The sequence below is a fragment of the Symphalangus syndactylus genome, chromosome 11 (genome assembly GCF_028878055.3).
Source record: "Symphalangus syndactylus isolate Jambi chromosome 11, NHGRI_mSymSyn1-v2.1_pri, whole genome shotgun sequence".
Taxonomy (NCBI): Eukaryota; Metazoa; Chordata; class Mammalia; order Primates; family Hylobatidae; genus Symphalangus; species Symphalangus syndactylus.
The window spans coordinates 95,764,925-95,781,937 of record NC_072433.2 but is presented as its reverse complement, the minus strand read 5'-3'; the positions used below and the strand labels follow the sequence as shown (position 1 = coordinate 95,781,937).

The 17,013-nt window shown below is 41.6% G+C and overlaps 1 protein-coding gene across 11 annotated transcripts in view; it reads right to left on the bottom strand.

The window, feature by feature from the left end:
- The window catches only part of FER (FER tyrosine kinase), a 463,830-nt gene that overhangs the window by 411,006 nt on the left and 35,811 nt on the right, over positions 1–17,013 (bottom strand). Inside the window, exon 1 of one of the 11 annotated variants that reach the window (XM_055298095.2) lies at positions 6,143–6,525. The exons of the other annotated variants lie outside the window; for them this stretch is intronic. The gene's annotated coding sequence lies outside the window, so the exon portion shown is untranslated. Of the gene's footprint in view, positions 1–6,142; positions 6,526–17,013 lie in introns of those variants that run through there. 11 annotated transcript variants of the gene reach the window in all.

Here is a 17,013-nt window from a genome sequence, read left to right as displayed (position 1 = left end):
ACATTATAATAATAATGTGTAATTGTGGTGTGTAAACCACTCTGGTCTTAAGAAAAAAGACAAGATGAACCAATCAAAAATAATAATTACAACTTTTCAAGACACAGTACAATGAGTTATGAATAGAAACAATAAGTTAAAAAGCAGGTGGGGTCAAAGTTAAAGTGTAGAGTTTTCATTAGTTTTCTTTTTGCTTGTTTGTTTATACAATCATGTTAAATTGTCATTAGTTTAAAATACGGGGTTATAAAACAGTATTTGCAAGCTTCATGGTAACCTCAAATCAAAAAACATACAATGAATACAAAAAAAGTAAAATTAAGTTACACCACCAAAGAAAATTACCCTCCCTAAAAGAAAGAAAGAAAGACAGGAAAGGAAAAAGACCATAAAACAACCAGAAAACAAATAGGATGTAGAAAAGAGAGAATCCTGAAACACTGCTACTGGTGGGAATGTGAATTAGTACAAACACTATGGAGAACAGTTTGGAGGTTCCTCAAAAAACTAAAAACTGAGCTACCATATAATCCAGCAATTCCGCTGCTGGGTATATAACCCAAAAAAAAAAAAAAAATAGGTATCAGTATACCAAAGAGATATCTGCACTCCTATGTTTTCTGCATCACTGTTTACAATAACCAATATTTGGAAGCAAAATAAGTGTCCATCAAAAGATGAATGAATAAAGAGATGTGGTACATATACGCAATGGAGTACCATTCAGCCATTAAAAAGAGTGAGGTCTTGTTATCTGCAACAACATGGATAGAACTGGTGGTCATTATGTTAGGTGAAATAAGCCAGACACAGAAAGACAATCTTGAACTCATGGAGACAGAGAATAGAAGAATGGTTACAACAGGTTATAAAGGGTAGTAGGAAGCAGGGGGAAAGTTGGGATGGTTAATAGGAACAAAAAATATATACAGAATAAGACCTAGTACCTGATAGCACAATAGGGTGACTATAGTCAATAATAATTTAATTGTACATTATCAAATAACTAAAGCTGTATAATTGAATTGTTTGTGACACAAAGGATAAATGCTTTAGGTGATGGATACCCCATTTACCCTGATGTGATTATTACACACTGCATGTCTGTATCAAAATATATCATGTACCCTATAAATATATATACCTACTATGTATCCATAAAAATTAAAAATTAAAATATAAACAAATAAAAAATAGTTAAGTAATATTACAGGGTACAAGGTCAATATACAAAAATAAATTATATTTCTATATGCCATCACTGAACAATCCAGAAATGAAATTAGAAAACAATTCTATTTACAAAAGCGCCAAAGAAGAATAAAACACTTAGGAATAAATTTTACAAAAAAAAACAAGCAAAACTTGTATGCTTACAACTGTAAGACACTGTTGAAAGTAATTTTGGGGCCAGGTGCAGTGGCTCACACCTGTAATCCCAGCACTTTGGGAGGCTGAGGCAGGTGGATCACCTGAGGTCAGGAGTTTGAGACCAGCCTGATCAACCTGGAGAAACCCCGTCTCTACTAAAAATACAAAATTAGCCGTGTGTGGTGGCACATGCCTGTAATCCCAGCTACTCGGAGGCTGAGGCAGGAGAATCACTTAAACCAGGAAGTGGAGGTTGCAGTGAGCCAAGATCACGCCCATTGCACTCCAGCCTGGGCAACAAGAGCAAAACTCCGTCTCAAAAAAGAAAGTAATTTTAAAAGACCTAAGTAAATTGAAATATTCATGTTCACAGATCAAAGGATTTAATGTTTTTAAGAAAGACTCTCCAATTTGATCTACAAATTTAACATAATCCATATTAATATCTCGGCTAGCTTTTTTATAGAAATTGACAAGCTATCCTAAAATCTATATAGAAAAGTAAGGGGGCCAAAATAACACGAAATAACTTGAAAACAGGCACAAAGTTGGAAGATTCACACTTTCTAATTTCAAAACCTACTAAAAAGGTACAGTGATCAACACACTATGGTAATGGCATCTGGACAAACATAGAAATCAATGGAATAGACTAGAGGGGCCAAATACAAATCTTCACATTTATGGTAAAGTGATTTTCTACAAGGGTGCCAAGTCCATTCCATGGGAAAAGAAAAGTCTTTTCAACAACTGGTTCTGGGACAACTGGATTTCCACATGCAAAACAATGAAGCAGGATGCCTTCCTTAGACCGCACACAAAACTAACTCTGAATGGATGACATACCTAAGTATCAGAACTAAAACTATAAAACTCTCAGAATAAAACATACAAGTAAATCTTTGTAACCTTGGCTTAGGCAATGGTTTCTTAGATACAACAACAAAAGCACAAATGACAAAACAAAAATACATAAGTTGGATTTCATCAAAATTCAAAATTTCCATGCTTGAAAAGACACCATCAAGAAAGTGAAAAGACAACCTACAGAATGGGAGAAAATATTTACAAATCATATATATATATGTATATATATATGATAAGGAACTTCTGGATGGAGGACATAAAGAATTTTTACAACTCAATAATAAGAAAAACCAACAAAAAAATGGACAAAGGATTTGAATGGACAATTCTCTAAGAAAAATGTAGAAATGTCCAATAGGCTCATGAAAAGATGTTCAATATCATTAGCTATCAGGAAAATTCAAATCAGAACTATAATGAGATAACTATTTCACACCATTAGAATGTCTCTTATCAAAAAAGACAGACATATAGTTTAGCACTGAAGAGAATGGAATCTTCATCCCTTGCTAGCTGAAACATTAAATGGTGCAACCGCTGTGGAAAAGAGTTTGGCAGTTCCTGGAAAGGTAAAACATAGAGTTAGCATATGATCCAGAAATTCACCTCCCAGGTATATACCCGACCGAAATGAAAACATATGTCTATACAAAAACTTGCATATGAATGTTTGAAGCAACATTATTCACAATAGCTACAAAGTAGAACCAACCCAAATATCCATCAACAGGTGAACAGATAAAATGGGATAACATCCATACGATGCAATATAATTTGGCAATGAAAAGGAAGTATTGACAGAGGCTACAACATGGATGAACCTTGAAAATGTTTTACTAGGTCAAAGAAACCAGACACAAAAGATCACATGGTATGATTTCATTAATATGAAATGCTCAAAATAGGCAAATCTATAAAGTAGATTACTGGTTGATCAGCGCTGGCAAATGTGGGGTGAAATTAGGAATGACTGTTAGTGGGTACTGGATTTCTTTCTGTGGTGATGAAAATGTTCTAACATTGATTGTAGTAGTGCCTGCATAACTGTGAATGTACTAAAAACAAATTGTACGGTTTCAATGGCTGAATTATTTGGTTGTAAATATGTTCAAAAAAGCTGTTTAAAAAAATTACTACGGTATAACTTATAATCATCTAAAGATCAGTAGGCATAAGCTTCCCCAAAATACCATGTTTATTATAAATCCTGAAAATGATGGTAGAATTTATTTTGCCCCCCAGTTTCCTAGAATTTCAGGCAGTAAAATCCTTCAGAGCCAGTTAGAATAAATGAAGAAAAACACCTTTTATCTTTCATTCTAGTTCATCCGTACCAGAGGTGAATTTCTGGTTAATTCAGCTGATATCCTCTAGGCTACACAGAAAAGCAAGGGCTTTGGCTCTCTAACTTCAATAATCTTATTTGAAGACATGGTAAAAATTGGGGTTTTCCAAATAGAGAAAAAAAAAATCACATATGTATACGTATGTAAGTGTGTGTGTGTGTGTGTGTGTGTGTGTGGTGTGTATGCATATATGCATACATACAGTTTTTTAAGATGGGATCTCCCTATGTTGTCCAGGCTGGAGTACAGTGGCTATTCACAGGCACGATAATAGCACAGTCCTGCCTCAAACTCTTGGCCTCAAGCAATCCTCCCACCTCGGCCTTCCAAGTAGCTGAAACTACAGGCACAAGCCATTGCACCCAATGAATATTTTACATTTAAAAAAAAACTGTATCTGATATTGTGATTCATTTTATTCTGTAACTTGGAAAAATATCACTTCTGTTTCTAAATGCATTGCAATAACAATGTTTACCTTTCTCTCATCAAAAATTCCTGCTGGTGGGCCAGGTGTGGTGGCTGACACCTGTAATTCCAGCCCTTTGAGAGGCTGAGGCAGGTAGATCACTTGAGGTCAGGAGTTCGAGACCAGCCTGTCCAACATGGCAAAACCCCATCTCTACTAAAAATACAAAAATTGGCTGGGTATGGTGGCACGCACCTGTAGTCCTAGCTACTTGGGAGTCTGAGACACAAGAATCACTTCAACCTGGGAAGCAGAGGTTGCAGTGAGCCAAGATTGCATTCTAGCCAGGGCAACAGAATGAGACACTGTCTGTTAAAAAAAAAAAAAAAAGAAGAAGAAGAAGAAAAAGAAAATTCCTGTTGGTAGATAGTTCAGATACCTCCTGGGTTTTTGTTGTTGTTATTGCAAATATTACTGCAAGTTAATTAAAGTTGGAATAACCCAGAAAATTTCTTAGAAATGGCAAGATATGAATTAGGACTGAAATAATGACCATGATTTAGACTATAAAAAGTCAAATGGGAAATGTATTTCAGGAAATAGAGACGTATAGGGCAAAAAAAAAAAAAAAAAGTGAGTAGGAGATACAGTTAAAATAGCAAATGTCTCCAAAATTAAACTCTGTGACAAGTAGTGGGAGATGGCATGCCAATTTATCCTCTGCTAGTCCTCTGCTCAGGAAACTAATAAAGCCCAAACTCCTTAAATTAATTTTTGTTAACACAAGGTTATAATTTTTGAAAACCAAGATCATGAACACAATAGTTTAAAAAGACTAATTTGTTGGTACTAGCTGCACAAGTATGGTCAGTTTGTGAAAATTCATCAAGCTGAACACTTATGATTTGTATACTTTTCTGTGTGTATGTTATAGTTCAATAAACAGAAGGACAAAGAGACACAAAGATAGATTTTGATTTGGCAGCTAATAAGACATAAGAAGCCATTATAGCAATATAGCTTGAGAAATGAAGATCTAGAATTGACAATGTCAACGCAAATTAAAATGAAAGTTTCTTGACCTAGGGAATGGATTTAGTGAACAAAAGAGAGACCATTCACTGAAATTTTTAAGGCTTTAGAAATAAATAATCATGACAGTATCAATAGAAATGAAAGAACAAGAATATGGAGCTACTTCAAGTAAACTATAATCATTTCAGCTGGAAATTTTACTTTTAGGTAAAATATTAAGGTTAAAAATCCAAATTTTAGAATCAATTACTTAAAGGTGAGAGATGAAACCAACTGACTGAATGTTGACAGAAAAGCAGAAAGTCAAGGATAACACCCATGAGAACCTGTCAATCCAAGATTGAAAGGAAGATAAACCAACCAAAGGATAGAAATTAAGCAAAAAGATAACAGGGGTATGGCAGAGTGACAGCTATCAGGATAAAACCCATGAGAACCTGTCAATCCAAGATTGAAAGAAGGAGAAACCAACCAAAGGATAGAAATTAAGTAAGCAAAAAGATAACAGGGGTCTGGCAGAGTCACAGGTATCAGGAGGGAAAAAAAAAAGATATTAGTGTCACAGGATCCTTAGGGTGTTGCTTTGCCAGCCAGAAAGCTCTGTGGCCAGTGGTGCCTCTGCTTGGGTTTTGCTTGTGCCCACTGAACTCATTCCATCCACTCAGCCTGGCAGGCTGCACTCAGCTCACACTACTGGCCTGGATCCCACACATGCCAAGGGTGAGCCAGGCATGGAGCAGCAAGGGGCGTGTGAGTGAGCAAGTGCGGGATCTGTCCACTGTGCACAGCCAGGCATACCAGCTGCGGCAGGATAGGCAGCTCCAGGCACCAGCACAGGCGCTGGCTCCGTGCAAGGCTGCAGCCGGACCAGACATACCACACATAGCTTCAGTAGCATCTAGACAGAGGGAACGCAATGGCACCAGAAAGCTCAGAGATACCAGGAACCACAGAGTCCCAAAGAGGGTGTTACAGGGTGTCACAGTCCTGGCTCAGGTAGCCCCAAGGTCTGGGATCTCAGAAGGGCCACAGATCCTCTCTTTCTCATCGCACGCAACGTGGCGACTGGGGGGCATGTTTCTACTGTGTTTGTGTTACCTCTTTTTAGTCTCACCATTCAGTGGGTCCCAAGTACTTGTCCCACATCCAGAAAGAATGAGGTATGCAGACAACTGGAGGATGAGCAAGGCAGAGAGGAGCTTCACTGAGCGACAGAATAACTCTCAGGAGACCTGAAGTGGGTGAGTCCTTTCTGCAGGCAGGTTGTCCCAATGTGTGTCCAACTCAGAAGGGAGGAGACCTGTAGTGGGCAGCTCCTTTCCACAGGCAGGTTGTCCTGACAAGCATCCAGCTCTCAGCAGAGGAGACCCATAGTGGGTACCTCCTTTCCGCAAGCAGGTCGTCTGGATGAATGTGTGTCTGGCTGAGCCTGGGATTTTTATGTGCTCAGAATCAGGGAACTTCATACTGATTCATCCATGGGCAGCCATGGTGGGCCTGGAAAAAGCACCATCAAATTCGCCAAACAGTCATAAATGAAGTTCTCACTCTGGGCCACGGATTTCACCTGGAACTGGCAGCCCAGCCCCCAGGCTTCAGGCCATCCCTGGCCTGAGGTAAGGTTTCACCAGGGGCCCACCCCTTTCTGCCTAGGAACCTGTCTGCCTTTAACATGCCATCCACAGCACCCAAACTGACTGTGCCAAGAGGTGCCTGCAGGCCGGTGCCAAGCTGCTCTCCGCCCCTGCAGCCCCCTCCCATGCTTGTTGATACCCAAAGTTCAGAGGGGACCACGGTGGCAAGGGGCTGGCATGTCAGCACCACTCTGAGCACACACATACCTGGCCAGGTTGCAACAGTGCCTGGGCTTGGCCACAACTTTGCTCCACCCTGGAGCAGGCGCCAGAAGCAGGGAGAGGCCAGGGAGCGAGAGCAGGCACTTTCAAGCCTGCAGGGGCAAGGGGCTTCCTGGGCCCCAAGCCACAGCTGGGCAGCTGCAGCTGCACCCAGGAGCACAAAGCTCCCGCCTGTTCCCAGCCCCTGCTGGCTCTGCAGAGTGCACAGCCCTGATGGGTGCAGCCCTGGCCACACCTCCCCAGCCACAGCTGGCGTCTCCACAGCAGCTGCTCCAGATAGGCTGCCACCACCACCATCAGCAATGTCAAAAGTTAGAGGAAGATGTAAAAACTGCAAAAATATCATCAAGCAGTACTTCAAAAGCTCCTACTGACAATAGTGAAAAAAAAAAAGTTTAAGAAAAAAAAAAATTTGGCCGGGCATGGTGACTCACACCTGTGATCCCAGCACTTTGGGAGGCTGAGGTGGGTGGATCACGAGGTCAGGAGATCGAGACCATCCTGGCTAACACGGTGAAACCCCATCTCCACTAAACATACAAAAAATTATCCGGGCGTGGTAGCAGGCTCCTGTAGCCCCAGCTGCTTGGTAGGCTGAGACAGGAGAATGACTTGAACCCGGGAGACGGAGCTTGCAGTGAGCCCCGATCGCACCACTGCACTCTAGCCTGTGTGACAGAGCAAGACTCCATCTCAAAAAAAAAAAAAAAAAAAAAAAAGAAAAAACAAAAATTTAAACATATCACCACAAATAAAGGAGTACAACCTCATTCCATAAGTTTCACAGCATGGTTTCAGTGAGTCCAATACTACCCCAACCAGGCCAGAAGATATTCTGGCAAAGAAATGTTAACAAAATCCTGAGAATTCACACTGGATACTCCAATATGAAAAGAAGCAGGCAGAGAGTGAATAGACCAAACTAGGGAAAGTCAAGAAAATATCTAAAAAGTCCCTCTGTACCAGCACAGGGCTTTAGAAAACATAGGGAGGACAGCACTGGCTTACAATTTTCCAGAGCTCGATGATGAACTGGTGAATGAAATTTAAGTCCAGGCATACAGGATGTTTAATGAACTCTTTCAAAAGTGAGTAAATCTCAGGGCCTCCAACAAAGCCAAACTCAACCCCAGCCAGTATCTCTCCACTCGTTTACCTCCACACTCACATGCCACAGAAACTGAAATTAGAAGGAAAACCCAGCTTGTGGTCCAGACAAGATGGCACAGACCATTTTTCCCAGTTAATCCCCACTAAGCACAAATATAATACTGCAAGAGACAACCAAAAAACTCTGGAAGGTGGAAAGAAGAAGCCAAACTCCTTTGTAACCCTACAACAAGAAGAACAGCACAGAGGCAGGATGTCTTATGCCTACCTCACCCAAATGAAGAAGGCCACACAGACCTGGTTTTTCCCAGCCACAGCCTAGTAGCAGAAGGCAGCCCATGTAGGCTAATTCCTCCCAGAATAGAATAGGTGTTGCTCTGACAAATATCAAGGAAGCCAGACACTACCAGCAAGACAGATTAATTAGGAACCCCAACAAAAACAAATAGCCAGGGGAAACACTCTCCTTCACCATGAGGCCTGAGACTCCCCACTTTTTTTTTCCAGTTTGTTTGTTTTTTAATTTCTAAAGCTGTGCCATAAACTTCTAGCAGGTGCCCATGTCACCTGCCACACCCACACCAGGTTGTCTGTGTAGCCAGCAAACAAATGACCATCAACAGACCAGGCAGGTACACTGGGGTGGTTCTGCCTTGCTGCCAGTACTAATAACTTCTTGTTTCAGTTCATCTATGATGATATTTACCCCTAAGTCCCAGATCTTGATGCTGAGGCCCATGGCAGCACAGAGCCAGTAGCAGTTGGGGCTGAAGCACAGGGTGTTGATAATGCCCCCACCATCTGGCATATAAAGGTGTTTGCCTTCGTTGAGATCTCATAGCATGGCCTGGCCATCCTTGCCTCCAGATGCACACAGGGATCCATTTGCAGAGATAGTCACAGTGTTCAGATAACCTGTGTGGCCAGTGTGGTTGGTCTTCAGCTTGCAGTTAGCCAGATTCCATATACCTTGACCAGCTTGTCCCAGCTACAGGAGATAGTGATAGGGTTGTTGCTGTTAGGCAAGAAGCGAACACAAGACACCCACTCTGTGACTCTCATACTAGACAGTGTATCTACATACACCCAGGTGTTGGGAACAGGCCCCCAAATCTGGCCATAAACTGGCCCCAAAACTGGCCATAAACAAAATCTCTGCAGCACTGTGATATGTTCATGATGGCCATGACGCCCATGCTGGAAGGCTGCCGGTTTACTGGAATGAGGGCAAGGAACACCTGGCCCACCCAGGGTGGGAAAACCGCTTAAGGCGTTCCTAAACCACAAACAATAGCAGGAGCAATCTGTGCCTTAGGGACATGTTCCTGCTGCAGATAACTAGCCAGGGCCCATCCCTTTGTTTCAGCCCATCCCTTTGTTTCCCTTAAGGAATACTTTTAGTAAATCTATAATCTACAGAAACAATGCTTATCACTAGCTTGCTGTCAATAAATATGTGGGTAAATCTCTGTTCGGGGCTCTCATCTCTGAATGCTGTGAGACCCCTGATTTCCCACTCCACACGCTATATTTCTGTGTGTGTCTTTAATTCCTCTAGTGCCGCTGGATTAGGGTCTCCACAACCAAGCTGGTCTTGCCACCCAGGGTATTCTATAACTTGATGGTTTTATCTCATGATCCACAGGTAATCTGCTGGTTGTCAGGGGAGGCCACATTCAGCACGTCCTTGGTATGGCCCACAGATTGTCTCATGGTGATGCCCATTGTGAAATCTTAGAGGCATGGGGTTCCATCCAAGGAGCCTGAGAGGGCAATCTGACCATCTGAGGAGATGACCAAGTCACTAAAAAAGTGAGAGTGACCACACAGAGCATGTTGTGGGATGCCATAGTTGGTATCTTCCCTGCTTAGTTTCTACATAATGATGCTCTTGTCTTGAGAGGTGGACAGGATCATGTTCACGAACTGTGGAGCAGCAGTGATCTGGTTTACCCAGCCGTTGGGGCCCTGAGGGTGCCACAAAGGGTCATCTGCTCAGTCACGACGATGGCAAGTCGAGATTCCCCTTTTCCATCAAGAGAAACAAAGGCAGGCACGAAGAACCAGAAGAGAGAGGGCCTAGTCAGAAACTTCTGTCTCCACAAGCAGCCCGGTCAAGAACCTCAGTCTTCACAGGTCTGAGGATATCCTTCTCTACCCACAGACATCAGAACAGGCAGTCGGAACTGGCAAGCCAAACCCAGTTTTGCTATATATCCAATCTCAGGAAGCCTCTTGTTCTCCACATGTCCGAGACTCTCCTCCCCTGTCCAGAGACATCAGGGTAGCAGGGAGCATGGTAAGGAAATCCCAGCCCATCCCTTCCCAAGCAATAGATATACACTAACTCAGCCTAAGAATGAATCCCTACTCCCTCGGGCAGCACCAGCTGCTGAGAACAGTGGGAGCCCTAGTGCCACTAGATACAAGAAGCCAACCAAAACAACAGTGCAGACTCAAAATTAAACTATCATTGGAACCACAACCCACAAAAATATAGGCTAAGACCTGCATGATAAACCTAAACAGGATGATTGCTCGTGAAAATAAAAGGTTGAACTAGCCCTCAGAATCTCCTAACATATTAGACAAAATATTTAAGTTTTAAATGGACATCACCTGTCACACCAAGAACCAAGAAAAATCATAACTTGAATGAGAAAAGACAATCAACCAATGCAAACACCTAGATGAATCAGATGTTGAAATTATCTGACAAGAATTTTAAAACAACCGTCGTAAAAATGCTTCAACAATCCATTATGAATTCTCTTAAAACAAATGTAAAAATAAAAGATCAAAGCAAGGAAATACAAGTTATAAAAATAACCAGATGAAAATTATGTAACTAAGAAATGCAATAACAAAAGACAAGCTAGATAGGCTCAATAGTAGAGTGAAGATGACACAGGAAACAGTCAATGAGCTTATGGACAGAACAACAGAATTCACCCAATCCAAACAACACAGAAAAAAACAGAAAAATTTAAGAAAGCCTCACGGACCTGTGGGACAACAACAAAAGATCCAACATTCGTATCATCAGAGTGCAAGGAGAAGAGAAAGAGAGCCAGACTGAAAGATAATTCAAAGAAATATGGTCCAGCCTGCTGTAGAGCTACAGAAATCAAGACAGTGTGCTATTAGTAGAAGACAGAAAATAGATCAATGAAACAGAACACAGAATCCAGAAATAACCAACACAAATATGTTTAACTGATTTTTGACAAAGGGCTAACAGTAATTCAATAGAAGAATAGCCTTTTCAACAAACAGTACAGGGGCAATTACGCATCTGTTGGCAGAAAAGGAAAAAGCACCTTGACTGACAACTGTTACAAAATTCAACTCAGTCCTGGCACAGTGGCTCACACCTGTAGTCCCAGCACTCTGGGAGGCCAAAGCAGGCATATTGCTTGAGCCCAGGAGTTCAAGATCAGCCTGGGCAACAAAGCGCGACCCCATCTCTACCAAAAAAATAAAAAGAAAACAAAAATTTAACTCAAAAGGATTATGGACTTACATGTAAACACAAAGCTGCTAACATTTAGAGAAAAAAAATACAGGAGGAAATCTTTCAGATCTAAAGCTAGGCAGAGTTCTTAGATTTGACACCAAAACCACAATCCAAAAAGGAAAAAATGAATAAAATGGACCTCATCAAAAGTAAAATATTTTGCTCATGTGAACAAGATGAAAACAAGTTGCAACTTCCGGCTTCTACTGGGCATGTAAGAAACTTGGTCTATGCAGGAGGTTGAAGGGGGAGGATAACTTAAGGCCAGGAGTTCAAGTCCAGCTTGGGCAACATAGCAAGCTCTCATCTCCTTAAAAAAAAAAAAACAAAAAAAAACTTGGAAGTCACTAGGCCATCCTACTAACAAGAAAAGCTAAACAAACTGAAAAATCTACAACTCTTCTCAGATCAGTAAGAGAAATGAAGTCACACAGCAAACCACTGCCCCACAAATTGGAGAAACAGGTGACTGCAAAGAATCCCATCACACTGAAGCAGAAAACTCTGCAGGAACCAGGGCAGGGTAGGAAAAACTGAACTGTAATTGACAAACTGCTGAAGGCTCAGTGCCAACAAGTGGGAAACTTAAAAAGCCAGGGGGAGTCAGTCATAGGAGAGCCTTCATACTTTTATTAGTTTCACCTCCAGTAAATCAATATGGTTCTCATAGTATGTATTACAGGGTGGGGAAAAAAAAACAAAAAAACAAAACAAAAAAAACCCTATTACTTCTGACAGAGGGAGGGAAAACAAAATCATTTTTAAGTAAGCTAGAACATTCTGTTCTTAATAAGGTCTTTCCTTCAGGAGAAACTATTTAGTCAGAGCCTGCTGGGGTTTTATCAGAGCCTAACTAACTTATAGGAAGGGAAATAGGAAATACCAGTTGCAGCCCATACTAGCCATGCTGTCTTACCTTGGGAGACAGGGGGATGGTGCTAACAAACATCTGTGAACACACCCAGAGACACAGAGACTCATTAAAAGACTGAGATCTAATCATTGGACTGTAGAATGCTTCCTATCCCCCAATACCTTACTGCCACATTACTAAAGGTCTATACAGCAGCTCCTTTTACCCAAGACATCAGCTTCAGCTATCAAGAAAAATTTATATGTCACACTAAAAGGCAAAAAACACAGTCTGGGCTGGGCACGGTGGCTCACGCCTGTAATCCCAGCACTTTGGGAGGCCATGGCAGGTGGATCACCTGAGGTCAGGAGTTCAAGACCAGCCTGGCCAACATGGTGAAATGCCATCTCTACTAAAAACACAAAAATTAGCCAGGTGTGGTAGCAGGCGCCTATAATCCCAGCTACTTGGGAGGCTGACGCAGGACAATCGCTTAAACCCAGGAAGCAGAGGTTGCAGTGTGCCAAGATCATACCACTGCACTCCAGCCTGGGTGACAGAGTGAGGCTCCATCTCAAACAAACAAACAAAAAAACACAGTCTGAAGAGAGCTAGTATAAGAACCAGACTCAGACATGGCAACGGATGTGAGAATCATCAGCTCAATTACTAAAAACAACTATGATTAATATGCTAAGGGTTCTAATGGATAAAATAGACTGCATGTAAGAACAAATGGGCAATGTAAGCAGAGAAATGGAAATTCTAAGACAGAACCAAAAAGAAACACTAGAGATCAAAAACACTGTAACAGAAATGAAGAATGCCTGTGTTGGGTTCAGTTAAGCTGACAGGCTCAGTTTAGTAGACTGGACACAGCTGAGGAAAGAATATCTAAGTGATATCCCAATAGATACTTAAAAAAAAAAAAAATACAAAGCAAACAGAAAAAAGACTGAAAAAATACAGAGCAGAATATACAAAAACTGTGGGACAACTAAAAAAGGTGTAACATATATGTAATGGGAATAACAAAAGAAGAATGAGAGAAAGGAACAGAAAAAATATTTGAAACAATAATAAATGACAATTTCACCAAATCAATGTCAGCACTAAACCACCAATCCAAAAAGCTCAGAAAACTCCAAGCAGGATAATGATTAAAAAACAAACAAACAACAACAAAAAAAAACTACACCTAGGCATATCACAATTCAAACTACAGAAAATAAAAGATAAAGAAAAAATCCTGAAAGAAGCCAGTGGAAAAAAGAAATTACCTATTAAAGAGCAAAGACAATAATTACATTGACATTACCTCCAAAACCATATAAGCAAGAAGAGAGTGAAGTGAATTATTTAAAATCTTAAGATAAAAAGTTAAAAATTTAAAAAAAAAACCACTAACCTAGAATTATGTACCTTGCAAAATTATCCTTCAAAAGTGAAAGAGAAATAGTTTCTCAAACATAAAAATTGAGGGAATTTGCTGCCAGTAGATCCAACTTGCAAGAAATATCCAAAAGAAAAGTTCTTCAGGGGGAAGAAAAATGATAGAGGTCAGAAACTGAGATCTGTATAAAGAAAACCACTGGAGATGAATAAGTGAAGGTAAGATTTAAAGAACATTTGTTTTTCTTACTCTCAATTGATCTAGCACATAAGTATTTGTTCAAAATAGCAGCAACAATATATTCGATTATGTATGCTTACGTGTTTTTCTTACTCTCAAACACATAAGCATTTGTTCAAAATAGCAGCAACAGGTGGAGCCAAGATGGCCGAATAGGAACAGCTCCGGTCTCCAGCTCCCAGCCCCAGCGACACAGAAGACGGGTGATTTCTGCATTTCTGCTTGAGGTACCGGTTTCATCTCACTAGGGAGTGCCTAACAGTGGGTTCAGGACAGTCGGTGAAGCGCACTGTGCGCGAGCCGAAGCAGGGCGAGGCATTGCCTCACTCGGGAAGCGCAAGGGGTCAGGGAGTTCCCTTTCCTAGTCAAAGAAAGGGAAAACAGACGGCACCTGGAATATCGGGTCAGTCCCGTCCTAATACTGCGCTTTTCCAACGGGCCTGGAAAACGGCACACTGGGAGATTGTGTCCCGCACCTGGCTCGGAGGGTCCTATGCCCACAGAGTCTTGCTGACTGCTAGCACAGCAGTCTGAGATCAAGCTGCAAGGCGGCAACGAGGCTGGGGGAGGGGCGCCCGCCATTGCCCAGGCTTGCTTAGGTAAACAAAGCAGCCAGGAAGCTCCAACTGGGTGGAGCCCACCACAGCTCAAGGAGGCCTGCCTGCCTCTGTAGGCTCCACCTCTGGGGGCAGGGCACAGACAACCAAAAACTCAGCGAGAACCTCCAGAGCCTTAAATGTCCCTGTCTGACTGACAGCTTTGAAGAGAGTAGTGGTTCTCCCAGCACGCAGCTGGAGATCTGAGAACGGACAGACTGCCTCCTAAAGTGGGTCCCTCACCCCTGAGCAGCCTAACTGGGAGGCACCCCCCCAGTAGGGACAGACTGACACCTCATTCAACCGGGTACTCCTCTGAGACAAAACTTTCAGAGGAACTATCAGACAGCTGAATTTGTGGTCTCACGAAAATCCGCTGTTCTGCAGCCACCGGTGCTGACACCCAGCCAAACAGGGTCTGGAGTGGACCTCTAGTAAACTCCAACAGACCTGCAGCTGAGGGTCTTGTCTGGTAGAAGGAAAATTAACAAACAGAAAGGACATCCACACCAAAAACCCATCTGTACATCATCATCATCGAAGACAAAAAGTAGACAAAACCACAAAGATGGGGAAAAAACAGACCAAAAAAACTGGAAACTCTAAAAAACAGAGCACCTCTCCTCCTCCAAAGGAACGCAGTTCCTCACCAGCAACGGAAAAAAGCTGGATGGAGGATGACTTTGATGAGTTGAGAGAAGAAGGCTTCAGACGATCAAACTACTCTGAGCTACGAGAGGAAATTCAAAACAATAGCAAAGAAGTTAAAAACTTTGAAAAAAAATTAGAAGAATGGATAACTAGAATAACCAATGGAGGGAAGGGCTTAAAGGAGATGATGGAGCTGAAAGCCAAGTTTCGAGAACTACGCGAAGAATGCAGAAGCCTCAGCAGCAGATGCGATCAACTGGAAGAAAGGGTATCGCTGATAGAAGATGAAATGAATGAAATGAAGAGAGAAGGGAAGTTTAGAGAAAAAAGAATAAAAAGAAATGAACAAAGCCTCCAAGAAATTTGGGACTATGTGAAAAGACCAAACCTACGTCTGATTGGTGTACCTGAAAATGATGGGGAGAATGGAACCAAGTTGGAAAACACTCTGCAAGATATTATCCAGGAGAACTTCCCCAATCTAGCAAGGCAGGCCAGCATTCAGATTCAGGAAATACAGAGAACGCGACAAAGATACTCCTCGAGAAGGGCAACTCCAAGACACATAATTGTCAGATTCACCAAAGTTGAAATGAAGGAAAAAATGTTAAGGGCAGCCAGAGAGAAAGGTCGGGTTACCCACAAAGGGAAGCCCATCAGACTAACAGCTGATCTCTCAGCAGAAACTCTACAAGCCAGAAGAGAGTGGGGGCCGATATTCAACATTCTTAAAGAAAAGAATTTTCAACCCAGAATTTTCTATCCCGCCAAACTAAGCTTCATAAGTGAAGGAGAAATAAAATACTTTACAGACAAGCAAACGCTGAGTGATTTTGTCACCACCAGGCCTGCCCTAAAAGAGCTCCTGAAGGAAGCACTAAACATGGAAAGGAACAACCGGTACCAGCCCCTGCAAAAACATGCCAAATTGTAAAGACCATCGAGGCTAGGAAGAAACTATAGCAACTAACGAGCAAAATAACCAACTAACATCATAATGACAGGATCAGATTCACACATAACAATATTCACGTTAAATGTAAATGGGCTAAATGCTCCAATCAAAAGACACAGACTGGCAAACTGGAGGAGTCAGGACCCATCAGTGTGCTGTATTCAGGAAACCCATCTCACGTGCAGAGACACACATAGACTCAAAATAAAGGGATGGAGGAAGATCTATCAAGCAACTGGAAAACAAAAAAAGGCAGGGGTTGCAATCCTAGTCTCTGATAAAATAGACTTTAAACCAACAAAGATCAAAAGAGACAAAGAAGGCCATTACATAATGGTAAAGGGATCAATTCAACAAGAAGAGCTAACTATCCTAAATATATATGCACCCAACACAGGAGCACCCAGATTCATAAAGCAAGTCCTGAGTGACCTACAAAGGGACTTAAACTCCCACACAATAATAATGGGAGATTTTAACACCCCACTGTCAGCATTAGACAGATCAACGAGACAGAAAGTTAACAAGGATATCCAGGAATTGAACTCAGCTCTACATAAAGTGGACCTAATAGACATCTACAGAACTCTCCACCCCAAATCAAAAGAATATACATTTTTTTCAGCACCACACCACACCTATTCCAAAATTGACCACATAGTTGGAAGTAAAGCTCTTCTCAGCAAATGTAAAAGAACAGAGATTATAACAAACTGTCTCTCAGACCACAGTGCAATCAAACTAGAACTCAGGATTAAGAAACTCAGTCAAAACCGCTCAACTACATGGAAACTGAACAACCTGCTCCTGAATG